We start from the raw sequence: 16,120 nt of genomic DNA on the forward strand, positions 1-16,120 counted from the left end.
AAATTAAATTAGGTAAGAGTTTTATTGTGGCTAAGCCAAAACTATGTTATGGTCAAATATATATATCCAACAAATGTGTAGATGTAAATGAGTCCTAGACCCTGTGGGATGTTACAAGAATGTGGAATTTGCTTTACATTTACTGTAATACACCAGTCTTTTTTTTTTGTTAACAGCTAGGGATTTTACAGCAACCTCTAAACCATCACCATATCATAAATGGTTAATTCCACTCCATGACCACCTCTGGCTGTGCTTTAGACCTTTTGAAATCGGAGATACAATTGTATTTCCAAGTTTATACTTTAGTCACTCAGGCTACTGGAATGCCAATTTGTTGCAAAAGCAGCAGAGAGTCCTGTGGCTCCTTATAGACTAACAAACGTATGGGAGCGTGAGCTTTCGTGGGTGAATACCCACTTCGTCAGATGCATGCATCTGATGAAGTGGATATTCGCCTATGAAAGCTCATGCCCCAATACGTCTGTTAGTCTATAAAGTGCCACAGGACTCTTTGCTGCTTTTCCAGATCCAGGCTAACATGGCTACTCCTTTCCTAGCTGAACTTTTTAATTTTTTTTTCTTGTTTAACCTCCTCCCACTCCCTGCTCCAAAGAGAGAGAGAGAAGAAAATACCAAAAGGAAACTATGTCCCCAGTTTAATTTACAGTACCTATACAACTTGCAAGTTAAAATGCTAGATATAGATGACACATTAGCAAACATATACCAGCTCTGTGTATTTCTCCCATTTAAGCAAATGACTCCTTCTTTTCACATGAATATATTGCAGGTTCCAAACTCCTGGTATCTTTTCTTCTTAGGAACAATGGACCAAATTTTCAGCTGGTCAAAATCTGTGTAGATCTGTTTATGGAAATGGAGCTACAGCAATTTATCCTAGCTGAGTATCTGGCCACATGTTTCCAAACACCAGTCACTCTTTAAATTAAGAGAAAAACAGACCTCATTTGGCTCACTGCAACAAATTCTTGTGTTTACCAGTCTGTTGCAGTCAACCTGGAGTCTCTTAGGTGTTTTATGACTCCAATAATAGTAGCTCCCGGAAAGTTCAGGATAACTCTTAATGGTTAAACCATTTAACTCTGTTGCCTAACAAAATTAGTTAGAATCTTCTTGAAAAGTTAGACCTACTTTGGGCCAAAAAATCAGTGATGCTAACTAACTCAATTTACATCACTTGGCCCATTAGCCCTTCTGATCCAGAGAGTCAGTGACACTCTGTAGCCTTTAGCTTCTGTTCCATGGTGGACGCCCATTCCAAGTGTGTCCCTAAATTGCTTGTAATCAATACTCATTAGTCTTGGTGAGTCAAATTTAAACTTTTTCAAGTATTTAACCAGGATTAAATAAAGATTAAATTTTCAGCCTTTCTGTACACTGGGCTCACATAGACAATGACACAAATTCATGCCACTTTTCAGCAAAACTGGGGGGAAATAATTTTTTTTTAATAGATTTCTTAGTGTTTAGTGCTTTTTACTTTTATGAGCTTTGAGGCAGCTGGGCAGAGCGAAATGATGTAGGATTTAATTTTAACTCTTATAAAAGCATAAGAATGGGCACAGTGGGTTAGAACAAAGGTCCATCTAGTCTAGTATCCTGTCTTCCAACACTGGCCAATATCAAATGCTTCAGAGGGAATGAACAGAACATTTATCAGGTGATCCATAATGTTGTCCAATCCTAGCTGGAAGCAGAGTTAAATTTCCACACAGAAAGCTGAAGTAACTTTCAGAGTCTGGTTTCAATCAATAAAAGCCAGTAAAATCAAACAGAGTAAAACTCTGTTCTTTGAGATATCCTTTGGGTTTGTTAGTGGAATATATATAATGCCTTATTTTCTAGCAATGTACAATGGTGTTCTATTGTAACTTCTGTTAGTATTTATATTATCTATGTGTCTCCCCTCTACATCAAAGGTAAACAGACCACATGGATTTAAATCTTTTTGATATTTGAGTGAGCCCTGATATACACATAGTGATTACACTGGAATATGAACCATAACTCATGATTTCCTGGGATTTTTTAAAATGTAAAGTAATGTTTAAAGTTAATATTACTTAATTATCTTTGGTTTTGATCAATATATTTTCACAGATTAAGAAAACATGAAATAAGGCAGCACAATTAATAGTATTAATTTAACATACTTAAACATAACTCAAAAATAAGCTAAGAAAATGCTTACAAATCAGCAATGAAATTGTTATGTATCCGACCAGTTGAATTAGATGGATATTAATTGGATCACTGCTCAAAAAGTGAATTTCTATATTTGTTTTTCAATAATCAGAATTGACTTTTTAATAGAGAAGAAGTGATGATCTTAAAAGGAAGAAACAATAAGGGGTCAGTATTTTTATTATTTTTAAGAAAAGTTGTGTAAAGATTTTTTCCCCCTATCAAAAGGATGCAATTATTTTAGTGTGTCCATTCCCTTGCCTCTTTTTGGGTATAAACCAAGGACTGGGGATCGAATTTACTGTACAGAAATGGTTTCAGAAGTTATGCAGGCTGAAGTAAAGTTAATTGAGGTTTTCCTTCCATCATTTTATTTTATCGTTCTGCCTGTAACTTAGTCATCCTCCTATATATGCTCTTGGGGAATTCATATCCCTCTGTAGAGTTTCTTTGCTTCCCCGCAGAAAATTATGGGGAAGCAAAGGGAAGCCAGGCAGGGATGGAGGTGGGGGCGAGGCTAGGGATGCCTGGGCATAGTCTGGGGGGCATTGCCCCCCCCAAACAGAGGCGAGGTATGGGGAGGAATGCAGTGTCACATGCCACTTCCCCTCATTTTTACGAGCACAGAGCTGCCTGGCTGAAGGCAGGTGCTGCTCCATATTGCTGACTCTTCAGTTGGACGCTGTCTCCGGGGGTTCTAGTGCTGGTCCTGATCCCCTTCTGTGTGCTGCGAGCCATCCTGTTTTCTGTACAACAGTGAGTGCCTGCGGTGGGACAGGGTAAGGGTAAGGCAATAGGGGAAGGAGGGGTGAGCAATGGAAAAGAGGCCATGAGGAAGGAAGGGCTGTGATAGGGCAGGGGGAAGGGGATGTGGGAAGGAGGGGTGGGGTAGGGGACAGTAGGGAAAGAAGGGAAAGGGAAAGAGAAGTGACTAGGGGAATTGCGGGGGGAAGCAGGAGTTCGGCATGCAGTGTACCCTCAGCAGCAGCTGAAGTTCCCCCGTTAAGCAGGTGCATCAAACCCTCAGTTTCCTGCACCTGAACCATCTTGACAAGCCCACCAGAACCCCTACCCTACTGAGCCCCAGTCAGTTGCAACCATACCGTCACTCCACCAAGCCCCACTCCCCCAGCAACCCTCCCAGCTAAGTCTCTCTATACCCAGACCCCGTCCTCGCTGCTCCTGCTGGGCCGTGCCTGCCTACCTGCCCATACCTGGTGGGCTTAGCGCAGAGCGGCATGGCCCTGGGGCGTTTCTAGGGCAGGCCTGGCCCTTGTGCTGTGTCAGGGTCAGGTGCAGCTTCACTGCTGAATCCCTGTCCCAGAAGAATGGAGGCTGCGAGGTGATCTCCCACCTCCATGCAGCCAGTGGCCTGTGCTCCCCACTGCCATGCTGGAGCCTCCACATTTATTTATTGATCAATACAATTTGCAGAATTTTAAATTCATGCATACAGAATTTTTAATTTTTTGGTGCAGAATTCCCTCAGGAGTATAAGACCTGCACTCACTTTACAGCAGGGAGGACAGGCAATTTCTTTTACACCATGTTCCAGCCACTAGGAGGTTGAGAAAATTATAGCAGCTGCAACCTTACCCAAACCCACCCCTTGCGACTGCAAGTGTGCTAGTTTCCTGCCTGGAGTGTTTCACTACCAGTCAATTCATTGGCCTAGCTGCAGATTATTGTAATAGGAATCTGTTAAAGGAGCACTTATATATGTATTATTCAGACTGAACGCTGCATTTGATAAACTCATTAGCATTATCAAAAAACTAATTTCAAGATGCTTTCAAAGGTTTAGAAATTCACAGCAGCTTCCTGAGTTAAATGTATGTCCCAACAGCAAAAAGCAGCATGAAATTCTCTGGTTTATTTGGTTTAACAGAGTTTTGAAGAGCTGAAGAGATCTCATCTCATGGAACATTTTATTCACACATTTCAGTTTCTGCTAAAGTATTTTCAGCTAATTTAAGTTTTAGTCCCAATTAATAAATCTCTGTTCTTAGTTATAATTAAATTTGTCACCTCTTATCTTGGCTTACCATGCAGACTATTGCCCACCCATGTCACAGCCTTTACTTCATTGCTAGAACAGCTCTGTTATTTAGGAATAAATCTTTTTTTTCTCTCCATCAGTTGCTATGAAATAAATGCATGCCACCTGTGAAAAAATTAGCATATTTGGAAGGACTTCTTGCATTTGGCTGTCTGGCTGTATTCCAGATATTTTATGGCTATATAAAAGGAAGGAGTAATACAGGTATTTCAAATGTTTCTGGTTACTAAAGTAATCATAGACATACTGCAAGTTAGAAAAAATTAAGAAACCAGCTCTTATTAATTAAACTGGGAAATAAAGGCAAAGATCTAAAATGCCAGTGAGATAGGGTATTAGCTTGAACTCTGGCTATTATATTTGGTAGTGCTTGTTATGTCGTATCCTAGCCTCAGCCAAAGCCCTATGTTGTCTGGGCAACTCCAGTTGCCATAGCAATGAAATTCTGTTGCAGGAGTAGGGCAAATGCTAATTGTAGCCATTTGTTGTTCCTTCTGTCATTCCTTTAACTAGCACAGTTGTAGAGCAGCCACAGTCTCTGGGCAAACAGCACAGAGTGCCCCCAAAAGCATTGCTGCTGAAGGCAACTGGCTACTCTGTTTAAAAAATTGTTGGAGCAGTTGACAGTGCCGCTGTGTGGGCAGAAGCACCGCTTGACTCTCACACCCACATGTGTTGATCAGAGACTTAAGAGGTTGTGGGGAAAAAATTACTTTAAAACCTGTTAAGAGATATCAACAACTTGGAGATTAATTTGACACCAAACCTTCAGAGACAAGTCTTGGGCAAATCTCAGCAACAGTTTATATAGGCCTAAGCATAGCACTGAGATGCTCAAAAGCCTAAGAATAGGCAGCAAGAGTATTGCTTTTATTTTTATTTTGAAACTGTTAGTATGGCCTTACGCAAAAGGATTCATTAGGTCAGTACCACTGCTTATTCTGTTATCAACCAGGGCCGCCCAGAGGGGGGAGCAAGTGGGGCAATTTTCCCCAGGCCCCGCAGAGGCCCCCGTGAGACTTTTTCGGAACCCCTGGAGCAGGGTCCTTCACTCGCTCCAGGGGCCCCGGAAAACTCTTATGGGGCCCAGGCCCCCGGATCATCTTCCGCACCCATTTGGCAGCGGGGCGTCCTTCCGCTCTGGGACCCGCCGCCAAAGTGCCCTGAAGACCCGCAGTGGCGGGTCCTATGGTGGAAGGACCCCTCCACCGCAGTGCCAGGTCTTCGGCAGCAATTCGGTGGCAGGAAGACTCCAGGCCCCCTGAATCCTCTGGGCAGCCCTGTTATCAACTCTTATTTTAGCAGGTTTATAAATTGACTGTCAAAATATGCTTCGGATTGAAATTTATTTCAACGAAGGGCTGCATGTTATCGATTTTGAAATATATTGTAAATAAGAGTTAGCTATTTTAGAATACCTGTTTGCAGGAGGGATAGCTCAGTGGTTTGAGCATTGGCCTGTTAAATCTAGGGTTGTGAGTTCAGTCCTTGAGGGGGCCACTTCAGGATCTGGGGGGAAAAATCAGTACTTGGTCCTGCTAGTGAAGGCAGGGGGCTGGACTCAATGACCTTTCAGGGTCCCTTCCAGTTCTATGATATAGGTATATCTCCATGATTAAAGAAACAGTAGTCATGATTTAAAAATCAAAATAAGGTGTACATAGCAAAGCCTAATTAATTTCAATATTTTGGATAAAATAAAAAGATGGTTGAAAAAATTAGACTTAAAATTTAGCTAGTATGTAAGTAAAAAAAGGGGGTTTAGTGTGTGAATGTGAAGTATGTGTAACCAATCAGACTGACATGATACTATGTAATTGCTGAGATGGACAAATTATCTTTTTTTGAAGAATAGTTAATATGGAATTGTGTAATTCTGAGTCTTTAATATCTAGCAGATAAATAATGCATACTAAAATATGTTTAATTCTAGTAGAAAAATCTATAATTACCTGCAAAAAAAACTATAATCATTTGGGTGAATATACATTTTTAAAATGATCTTAAATATGTATTATATTTACCATAGCTTAAATAAGTGTTTACTGGAAAAATTGTACATTTTAATATACTCTTTGACCTTCTATAAAAGAATAGGCTTATTTAGCAAAGGAAAATACATACATAAAATATATTTTAAAGCTCTGTGTCTGGCATAAACCATATAGAACCAAAACATTCACGTTTCATGCAGCATTGAACAATTTAATCAAGAAACGACGTTTTTCCAGGAAAGAAGGAGTATGTGAAATAGGGTTCCCCATAGAGAACTGTGTCTGTAGATTCTTATGTTTGTAATGTGCATGACCTTAGGGTGGAAGTTTGGAACCATCTAAAAGTAAGTGCCTGTTAGGACTGTGTGCCCACTTTTTTTTTTTTTTTTTTTTAACTCTAAATGTCCAGACCAAGAACATTGTGACAAAGTTCCTCCTCTACCTTGGTGGGTCCTGTGCTTATTTGGCAGATTTGCTCACCTCAGTGATCTTCCCCACAGTCTGGGTCAACTTCTCCTATGTCTGATCAGGAGTGGGGAGGTTTTGGGGGGAACTCGGGCCCGCCCTCTACTCCGGGTTCCAGCTCAGGGCCCTGTGGATTACAGCTGTCTATATGCTTCCTCTAACAGCTGCATGACAGCTACAACTCCCTGGGCTACTTCCCCATGGCCTCCTCCAAACACCTTCTTTATCCTCACCACAGGACCTTCCTCCTGGTGTCTGATAACGTTGTACCCTTAGTCCTCCCAGCAGGCACACCCTCACTCCAGCTCTTGCGCCTCTTGCTCTCAGCTCCTCACACACACTTCCTCTCCTCTGGCTCCTCCTTGCCTGACTGAAGTGATCTCCTTTTTAAACCCAGGTGCCCTGATTAGCCTGCCTTGATTGGCTGCAGGTGTTCTAATCAGCCTGGCTGTCATAACTGGTTCTAACAGGTTCCTGATTACTCTAGTACAGCCCCTGCTCTGGTCACTCAGGGAACAGAAAACTGCTCATCCAGTGACCAGTATATTTGCCCTCTACCAGACTCCTGTACCCCACTGGCCTGGGTCTGTCACAATATATAGATATATAAAAACACACAGACATCAGCACCAACTGCCCTAATTTAGTTTCCTGTAGCCATAAAAAGTAGATTGGAATTTCATGCACAGTGAGTAACTTTTTTCTCTGTTTTTATGTATGGGTTATCTATTTAAATAAAAAATTCATCTGTTCACCCATCTTGGTTGACACCTCCATCATTTAGGGAGCAGAGTGTCCTTTTGAGAATCCAGTCATGTTGGAGCCATGGTGCCATTTAGATTAATCTTTGTCTCACTTCATTGGTGCCTCCTGGAGTCATGCTGGATCTGGAAAGGAAATGTATGTATGCTGGATTAGTATATGCCTGTGTATGTGTACATCTATCTGCAAATCCTGTTCTGTTTTGTGAATGCCATTTTGATTGTAACATAGGACTGTAGTATACAGTACCATCACTTTCGCACAGTAGCTTCTATCATGAGCTAGGACATACAGCAGGTGTTAGGAGAAATCTTTACTCCTAACGGAGGGTCTAAAAATGAGAGAGCTATCAGAATCCTCAAGCTTGATGGTCCTCCATTCAGATTGTCCACCTTAGAATAATAGTCTGGATGCAGTTTCAGAGGAACCACTTTTCACCGTGTAGATTCGGGGCAATCGAGGAAGGGAAAATAGTGGGCAGGAGTTGGAGCTAAGCATCTGATCACCTGACAAAGGATTTGAAATTGATCAGGCGGTTGGGGGGACCCAGTTTAAGTGCTGGACCTTCTTGAGGCACCTTCTGGGCACTCTTTTTCCTGGCCATCCATTTGCTAACAACAGGAAGACTGAGCAGGAGGGACCACAAAACCCAGAATGGTGAGGATACTAGGGGAGGGAGGTTGCATATATGTGTTAGTTATTTTTCCCTAGATCTGTGTCTCCTGTGCTTTGTGAGTAATGTGTGTGTAGTATAGACATTCATTGCAAAGTCCGTGTGTTCCCTTGTTTTAACTATCACAAACCCCCTGAAGAGTCACACAGCAAATCCTAGTACAGACTAGGGTGGACCTGTCAGGAGTACATGTTTGGAGCATCGGTACTGGTCTTGAGGCCTAGGGCAGCTGGATGGCAAAGCTCCACATTCCAAGAACGGGCTACCAAACAAGGGGTCTATGCCCTAGAAGTGTGCCAGAGAGCTGGATTTAGAAATGTTGTCTGGATGCTGCTCAGACCCAGTAGGCTAAATGCCTGTGGAGTCCAAGAGTTGGCTCCAGTACGACAATCTGGTATCTGACCATAATGGGGAGTGCAGCCAGTGAGTTTATAACCCCCATATTGTCATAAAATGTCTGCAAAGGATGAGCGTGATGAAGGTCTTTGATTCTTAGGCAATATTCTGTGTGTGCACAGTTCACCCCCCAGATCTTCCATGAGTGGGAGAGGAGACTTCAGCTCCTTTTAATGGAAAAAACACTTTTGCCTCAGTCCTGAGTGTAACCGTTACCTCCTTGTACTGGGCCTAGTTCAGTCTGAGATCCACATATACCTTTCAGTCATCTTAGAGCAATGGAGTTCAAAGGTGGCAGGTGAGTCAGAGTCACAGCACAACTGCTTTCTTCTGCTCTATAGAAAAGAAGGGACAGTCACAATCAATTCCTCATCGGATTCTGACAGCACCAGAGGCACTGAGAGTCATCAGTCGAAGGAATTTTTTATATTAAGTTCTTTGGATGTGAGTGTTCAGGAGGAGTTTCTGATGAAATCTTGTCCTTTTAAAGAGCCATATGCAACATTGTCACCTTTGCCTTAGATGGTGAGAGAGAACTCTGACTAGAACCGTAGCTGTTGTTTCTTGGAAAATTAGACCATGCTGGTGTCAGACACCATACGAATGTTCTCCCTCCTTGTGGGGGTCTGAACCCAGCCCATAGATCCAAGTTTAAAATTCAGACTCACTCTGGGTAGAGTTGTGCTATGTCTGTGATAGGACATGGCATTCGTGGAGAAGAAGCTTTCATCTAATGTAGCTCTTTGTAAATAGGAACTCCTTCAGGCTAATGAGTCTTTGGGAAAGTCCACCTTAGACATTGACTGCACTATGGAGTTGATCATCTATGTTCTCTCTGGCCTTATATCTACATGTGCTGTATTCTTCTCGGTCTTTGTGGCCTCAGACTTTGAACCTCCTCCTAGGTGACAGTCTCAAATGAGGTCTTCTCATAGGCACCAGATATCTGACTTCCCTTAGAGCACCTCTGTTCCACAGAGATCACTTGTTGAGTATCTGCAGACCCTAGGACACTCTTGATGGCACTTCTCCAGTCATTCTGAGACCCCAAAAGGTGATTGGGAAATTTCTCATCTATCCCAAGATTGTTAGAATCTTGCAGCATTCTGTAGGGTTACATTTCATCAACCTGCTTGTTCAATATGTACATGGACCAGCTGGGAGGTAAGTAAGAAAGTATTGTATTGGCTATGGTGTTTTCAGAGGATATGACACCACATTGCTATAAGCCATGGTGGATACACATACCTGGAGTGGCATTTGTGATACAGCAATTTTCATACAAAACACTTTATAGTAACTTGATAATATTAACCAGAATTCATATAGACAGTTCCCCCAAATTGCCACAATTTTATATATGGGCCTACTCCTTGTTTTGACAACCTGTTTCAGTATTTGGTTAATAATTAACCAGAACTTCACCTGACATAAATCCTGACTTACACTAACTGAGGCTCTTTGATTATATACCAAGGGTCGGCAACCTCGGGCACGCGGCTCGCCAGGGTAAGCACCCTGGCGGGCTGGGCCAGTTTGTTTACCTGCCACATCGGCAGGTTCGGCCGATCACGGCTCCCGCTGGCTGTGGTTCACCATCCCAGGCCAATGGGGGCTGCAGGAAGCGGCACGGGTGAGGGATGTGCTGAACATCGGTAGCAGTGTCTGGTAAGCCCACACATGCGCTGTCTCTCCTCTTGCCCCACCATGAGGCTAGTCAGCATCCATGGGATAACCACCCTCAGTTCCTTCTCAACTGCCCTTCGCTACAGACAGAGCTATTTGCAGTCATTAGGATCATTATTTTCTATTTGCATTTCTATAGTTAGTTAATCTTTTAGTTAGTATAGTTGTAGTTTTTCTTTACTCCGTTTTTTCTCTTCAAAAAAAAAAAAACTTTGCTTTTATTTTTCTGCCTTTTTCTTCCTCATTGATGACCTTTTCTCCCCAGGTTATGCCCGGTTCACTGGGCTTCAAGAAGTGCCTTACTTGCAAGGAGGCAATCCCGATTGCGAACAAGCACTCCCAGTGCATTCACTGTCTTGGGGAAGGCCACATCTAGCAGAAGTGTGGTCTCTGCCAGCAATTCAGGCCACGGTCACATAAGAACAGAGAGCTCCGACAGATTATCTTTATGGAGGCAACTCTCAGATCTCCTCAGAGCCCATGGCACAAGTCACCTGGCAGATGTGAGTCTTCCCCACAACCCTCTACATCTGAAGATTGTAAGTCGAAGGAGCAAGCTGCTGACCATTCTCACAAGTCATTGAAGAAGGGAGAAGGAAGCCCCTCTAGTGAGCACCAAGATAGCTGTAAGCAATCTCCATCACACTTGGTATCTTCAGTACTGTCAGTACCAAGACCACCCCAGTCCGGTGCTAATGGAAACTAACAGCAGCAGTTACCATTGGCATGCCCATGGACCCGATGGGCACAGGCACTGAGTCATCGCACGAAGGGACAGGAGCAAGCACTCTACTAAAAAGGTGTTCTGCAAGTCTGTATTAGGTGCTATGCAAGTCTGTATTAGTACCGTCATCAATGCCTCATCCAGCATCAGAGCGACCAATATGGGCAATATCCCTGTCCTTCCCCCAGCACCACTTGGCTCTGAGCCAGTCAGAACCGGAAGAATTCCGCCAACCCAGGGACCTCGGCATATCGAACATACCAGAGTCCCCACTTCTCGGTACTGGGGCCTCCACACCAAGCATCTGCCTAGCACAGGAATCATCCCTACTCTAGGGAGAGTTTAGACAGTAAACCAGAGGTGGCAGCATCACATTACTCCTCCCAGGCTCTGTATGATGCCCAATATCAACAGGGCCCAAGAGTATATCCTCAGATGGCCATACCTGAGTACCACTGCAGGGCTCTAAGCCACCACTACCCCAGAGGCCATATTGGGACCCTTGGGCAGTATATCGCCAGCATGCCTCTTGAGCTTTGAACCTTATCCAAGAACCCTCAAGGCACAGCTCCTTGGCTGCCACATCCAGAGCTTTGGAGCCTCCAGAAAACATTATGGAGGAACCATGAGGGTGGTGCTCAGGAAGAAGTGACCCCTAAGATCATCTCCTCCTCTTCCTCCTCCCCAGACGAAGTCATCATGCCTTCCCCACAATCTCTGGCTGACAACTTTAATATCTTACAGGATTTGGCAAAGAGAGTTGCAGACACTCTCCAAATACCATTGGAAGCCCGGCGTTGGTAGTGCTTACCTTTTAAGTGGGCGGACCAAAAAAATACTATGTCCTCGCCAAGGCATCTGAATTCCTTTTCTTGTATCCGCCACCCAGCTCCGTTGTGGTGAACGCCATCAACTCCCATGGCTGTCAACAAGAGATGAGGTCCACTCCCTATGATAAGGACTGGAAGCACCTGGACCTTTTTGGAAGAAAGGCGTACTCCTTGGCCCCGCTTCTATTCCATATCGCCAACTACCAAGCTTCCATGGCAAAATACAATTATATAAATTATTCAAAACTGAATGATTGATTTTATTGAACAACTACCAGAGTCACCTTGTGACCAATTTAAGACACAGACATCACTGCAATCTGCCCTCAGTGCAGCCAAGATAGTGGCTAGGTCCATCTCCATGGTGGTGATGGTACAATGAGCATCATGGCTCCATCTGTCGGGCTTCCCAAGGGAGGTACAGTCAACTGTTGAAGACCTTCCTTTTGAGGGCATAAAGCTCTTTGCAGAAAATACTGATGCCTCCCTTCACACCCTGAAGGACTTTAGAGTCACTCTCCATTCGCTGGGCATCTACACATCAGGACAAAAAAGGAGGTACAGTCCCCAGTCCCTGCATAGGCCATGCACATCCTAATATTCGGCTCAACCCCACTATAAGCAACAGAGAAAGAAAAGTAAATTTTCTAGGCATAAACCATCTGGCCCAGAATCTTCCTCATCCCAGTCATCTACATCCAAATACCAATTTTGACGGGTTGGTCGAGGTGTTGATAGTCCTCTCCCTCTAACTGCTGCAGCTGACCAATGCTATACATCCATTTTCCCACGGGTCGGCAGTGGTCCACCTCAATTTACAGACCAAACGGGGACAGGTTAGAGAAACCCATCACTACCCTCCAGTATCAAAAACTCTTTAGGCTGCTGGAAAGACTCAGCCACCATTTGCAGAGGGATCCCCTTCTCGTAAGCTCACCACAGATGCATTGTTCATTGAATGAGGTGCACATCTAAACAACCTCACCACACAAGGCAAGTGGTCACCCACGGAGATCTCTTCATATCAATCTCAGAAATACCTGTGCCCACTTCCTGCTGCCGATCAAAGGATAACACACAACAGTCCTTATGTACAATGTTCTCTGCATGTTCTATATAATTCGACAAGGGGGAGCTCAGTCACCCTTCCTCTGTGTGGAAGCAATGAGACTATGGAACTGGTGTATCTCCCCCGACGTTACATGGCAGCAGCCTACTACCCAGGCACACAGAATGCAATAGCAGACAGTCTATCACAGATTCCCACACGATCATGAGTGGGAACTAGCCCCAGTAGTACTTCATGATCTAGTCAGGTGGTGGAGGACACCAACCACAGACTTATTTGCCTCTTACCTGAACAAGAAATGTCAAGGCTACTGTTCCAGTAGGACAACACTCCCTAGGTGATGCTCTCCTCCTCCTCTGAGACAGAGACCTTCTTTACGCTGTTCCTCCTTTTCCCCTACTCTTGAAGGTCCTGCTGAAAATAAAAAGAGATGGAGCACACATCATTCTGATCACTCCTACTTGGCCGGAACAGACCTGGTACCTTTACCTGTCACAGCTCGTGATGCGCCAGCCGATCTCTCTTCCAGTCATTCCATACCTCTTCTCACAGAATAGAGGATGTACCCTACATCCCAACCTACTGAGTCTCTGCCTCAAGGCATAGCTCCTTCCTGATTCGCACACCTTGAAAGTTCCAGTTCAACGGAGTTGCCAGAGGTATTATTACACAGCGAAAGTTCTCAATATGACGTATTCCCCAACAAAATTCCCTGACATCCGCGACTCTTCCACACATCTTAGACTATGCACTGGCTTTAAAAAGATCAGAGCTATCTTTAAATTCTTCCAGAGTCCACTTATTGGGTATAACAACCTTCCACCATCCTAGAAGGGTACTTAGTGCTGTCGTACCCAACCACCAAAAGATTCCTCTTCGCACAACCTCAGTTTCCTGTGCCCAGATGGGACTTAAAGCTGGTACTGAAAGGACTGACTAGGCCTCCCTTCAAACCCTTTGGCCACCTGTTTGTTTGTGTACCTCTCAATGAAAACTGCCTTCCTGATAGCGATTATTTCTACCAGGAGAATAGGTGAAATAGTAGCACTGATGGCACATGCCTGCTCCACAGTATTCTTTCAGGACAAGGTTACGCTCAGACCACTTCCAAACTTTATTGCTAAAGTAACTTCCCTGTTTCACGTGAACTAATTGATTCATCTTCCAATCTTCTATCCCAAGCCCCACCAAGACAGCAGTGAAGCTATATTACACAATCTAGATGTCAGGGGAGGCCTAGCCTTCTAGCTGGACAAAACGAAGGCCTTCAGGAAGGTCCCCAGGCTTTTCCTCTCCATTGTGGAAAGATACAAGATCTCAGCAATATCAGCCCAAAGATTTTCTAAGTAGGTCTCAAACTGTATCACAGTGTTACCAAGTTCTCAATATGAGCCTTTCAGATACTATTCATACACACTCCACAAGGTTGATCTCCTCATTTATCACCTTCTTCGAGAATGTCCCTATCTCAGAGCTCTGTGGAGCAGCAACATAGGTGTCAGTCCCCAGTTTCGCAAAGCATTGTGTTCACTGCGGACTCTGCTGCTGATGCCATCTTAAGCTCCACAGTGCTGTCATCAGTAACTGACCTGACTCTGAAGTCCCAGCTCTCCAGAAGGGATACATCTTGGGAGTCGCCTACAGTGGAGCACCCAAAGGAACGCTACTCAAAGAAGTTGTCTTGTGCAGTAACAATGGTTCTTGAGATGTGTGTCCCTATGGGTGCTCCACAACCCATCCTCCTCCTCTCTACTTCGGAGTTCTTGTCAATGAGTCTGTGGTAGAGAAGGAGCTGAGGGAGTTTAGCCCACGCATGCTGACTGGCCTTATGGCACAGCATGAGGAGGGACAGCACGTGTGTCTCTAACAGATACTGCTACTGAAGTTTTCCAATCAGCAGTGCAGCGACGCTAACACACCTACAGTGGAATACCCATAGGGACACACATCTTGAAGAACCATGTTACTCCACAAGGTGAGTAACTTCTTCCTTATCCTCTGTGCCTACTGTAGGTATGCGTTTTGATTGCCAATATGCTTGCAACAGCATCAGTTCAAATATTTCTTTCAACATCCCGTGCCTGGGCTTGTGAGTTATATTGACAGTCTCTGTGAGAAAGAAGTCATCTATGATCTTTGAGTCAACTTGTAATGATAAGGAGTTGAAGAAACTGAATGTATTCAGTAGGGAGTCTTGTTCATTGTCTGTTTAGGCCATGAGAATCCTCAACTATGACTCTGTCATGGCTTGTTGTTATAACTTCTGCCTCTTGGATACGCTTCTTTTTCTCGAGCTTGTCCAAAACGATTTCTTGCCTCGATCTCATGGTGCTGGGAATTCTATAGAGAAATAGGTGCAAGATCTATTTCTCAAGGCAGGTAAAACTGCATTTAATCACTCCATTAATGCTCCATATTACTCTTTAGATATAACTATAGTGTTCTGTGTCCTCAGTCATTACCATTCAAAATCCTTCTTGGCTCAGAATTTTAGTCTCCCTCAAGAGGTTAAGATTAAAGTGGTGGACCTGCCTTTTGAGCAGCAGGATTTACTGTCTGGATGAAACACTTGCAACACTGAAGGAGAACAAGTCTGTGTCTATTCTTGGTTTGACTCCACTTTCATGTGATCAGAAATCCACTTTGATTCCATGGCCACTTCTCAATTGTAGTAAACTTCAGCCTCAGCAACAGAGCCATAAGAGACAGCACCATTTCAGCAAGTCTCAGAGGGGATGTCAGCATAGACAAAAAGCTTCAGCTGGAGCATCTGGTCTATGTTCCTTGAGGACAAGATATCAAATCTGACAAGCCACTGAAGATCACAAGACTAGTGTTGCCTCCAGATCTTTACCCTTTTTCTTACACCTTTGGGAGTTATCTATTTCCTTGCAATGGACAGGGCAGTATAGAGGTCTTTCAGAAAGGTTAGTTATCCAATTCCACTTCCTGTTGTCCCCTTCCCAATTCTCCCCCGTACCCTTTACAGTGATCTTTCTCATGAGAAAATATTAGAAGAAGATGCTGACTTAACGAAGATAGGAGCAAGAGAATTTCCTGGGCAGTTTCAGTGAAATGTGTTCTATATATTAAAAAAAAAAAAAAAAAAATACAACAACAACAAAAACCAACCTACCAGTGTAGTGTTAAAACTATTATCCGGAGGTGGCCTGTTATCACCTGCTACCTTACTTGTTTGTGATTCTTTTACCTCCTACCCTTCATCTGTCTGTCTTTTTAATGTTTTCTTAGAA

The 16,120-nt window shown here is 43.7% G+C and overlaps 1 protein-coding gene and 1 long non-coding RNA gene across 2 annotated transcripts in view; one reads left to right on the forward strand and one right to left on the reverse strand.

Annotated features, from left to right (window-relative positions):
- Positions 1-16,120, forward strand: part of DIAPH3 (diaphanous related formin 3) — a 560,319-nt gene that overhangs the window by 459,561 nt on the left and 84,638 nt on the right. The gene's annotated exons all lie outside the window — the stretch shown is intronic.
- On the reverse strand, positions 7,201-13,545 carry LOC142046336 (uncharacterized). The gene is made up of 3 exons (XR_012655246.1): positions 13,356-13,545; positions 13,154-13,277; positions 7,201-7,613 (listed from the first exon to the last, which is right to left on the reverse strand). It is a non-coding gene; the product is annotated as an uncharacterized LOC142046336 (long non-coding RNA).

This window comes from Chelonoidis abingdonii, chromosome 1, assembly GCF_003597395.2.
Source record: "Chelonoidis abingdonii isolate Lonesome George chromosome 1, CheloAbing_2.0, whole genome shotgun sequence".
Taxonomy (NCBI): Eukaryota; Metazoa; Chordata; order Testudines; family Testudinidae; genus Chelonoidis; species Chelonoidis abingdonii.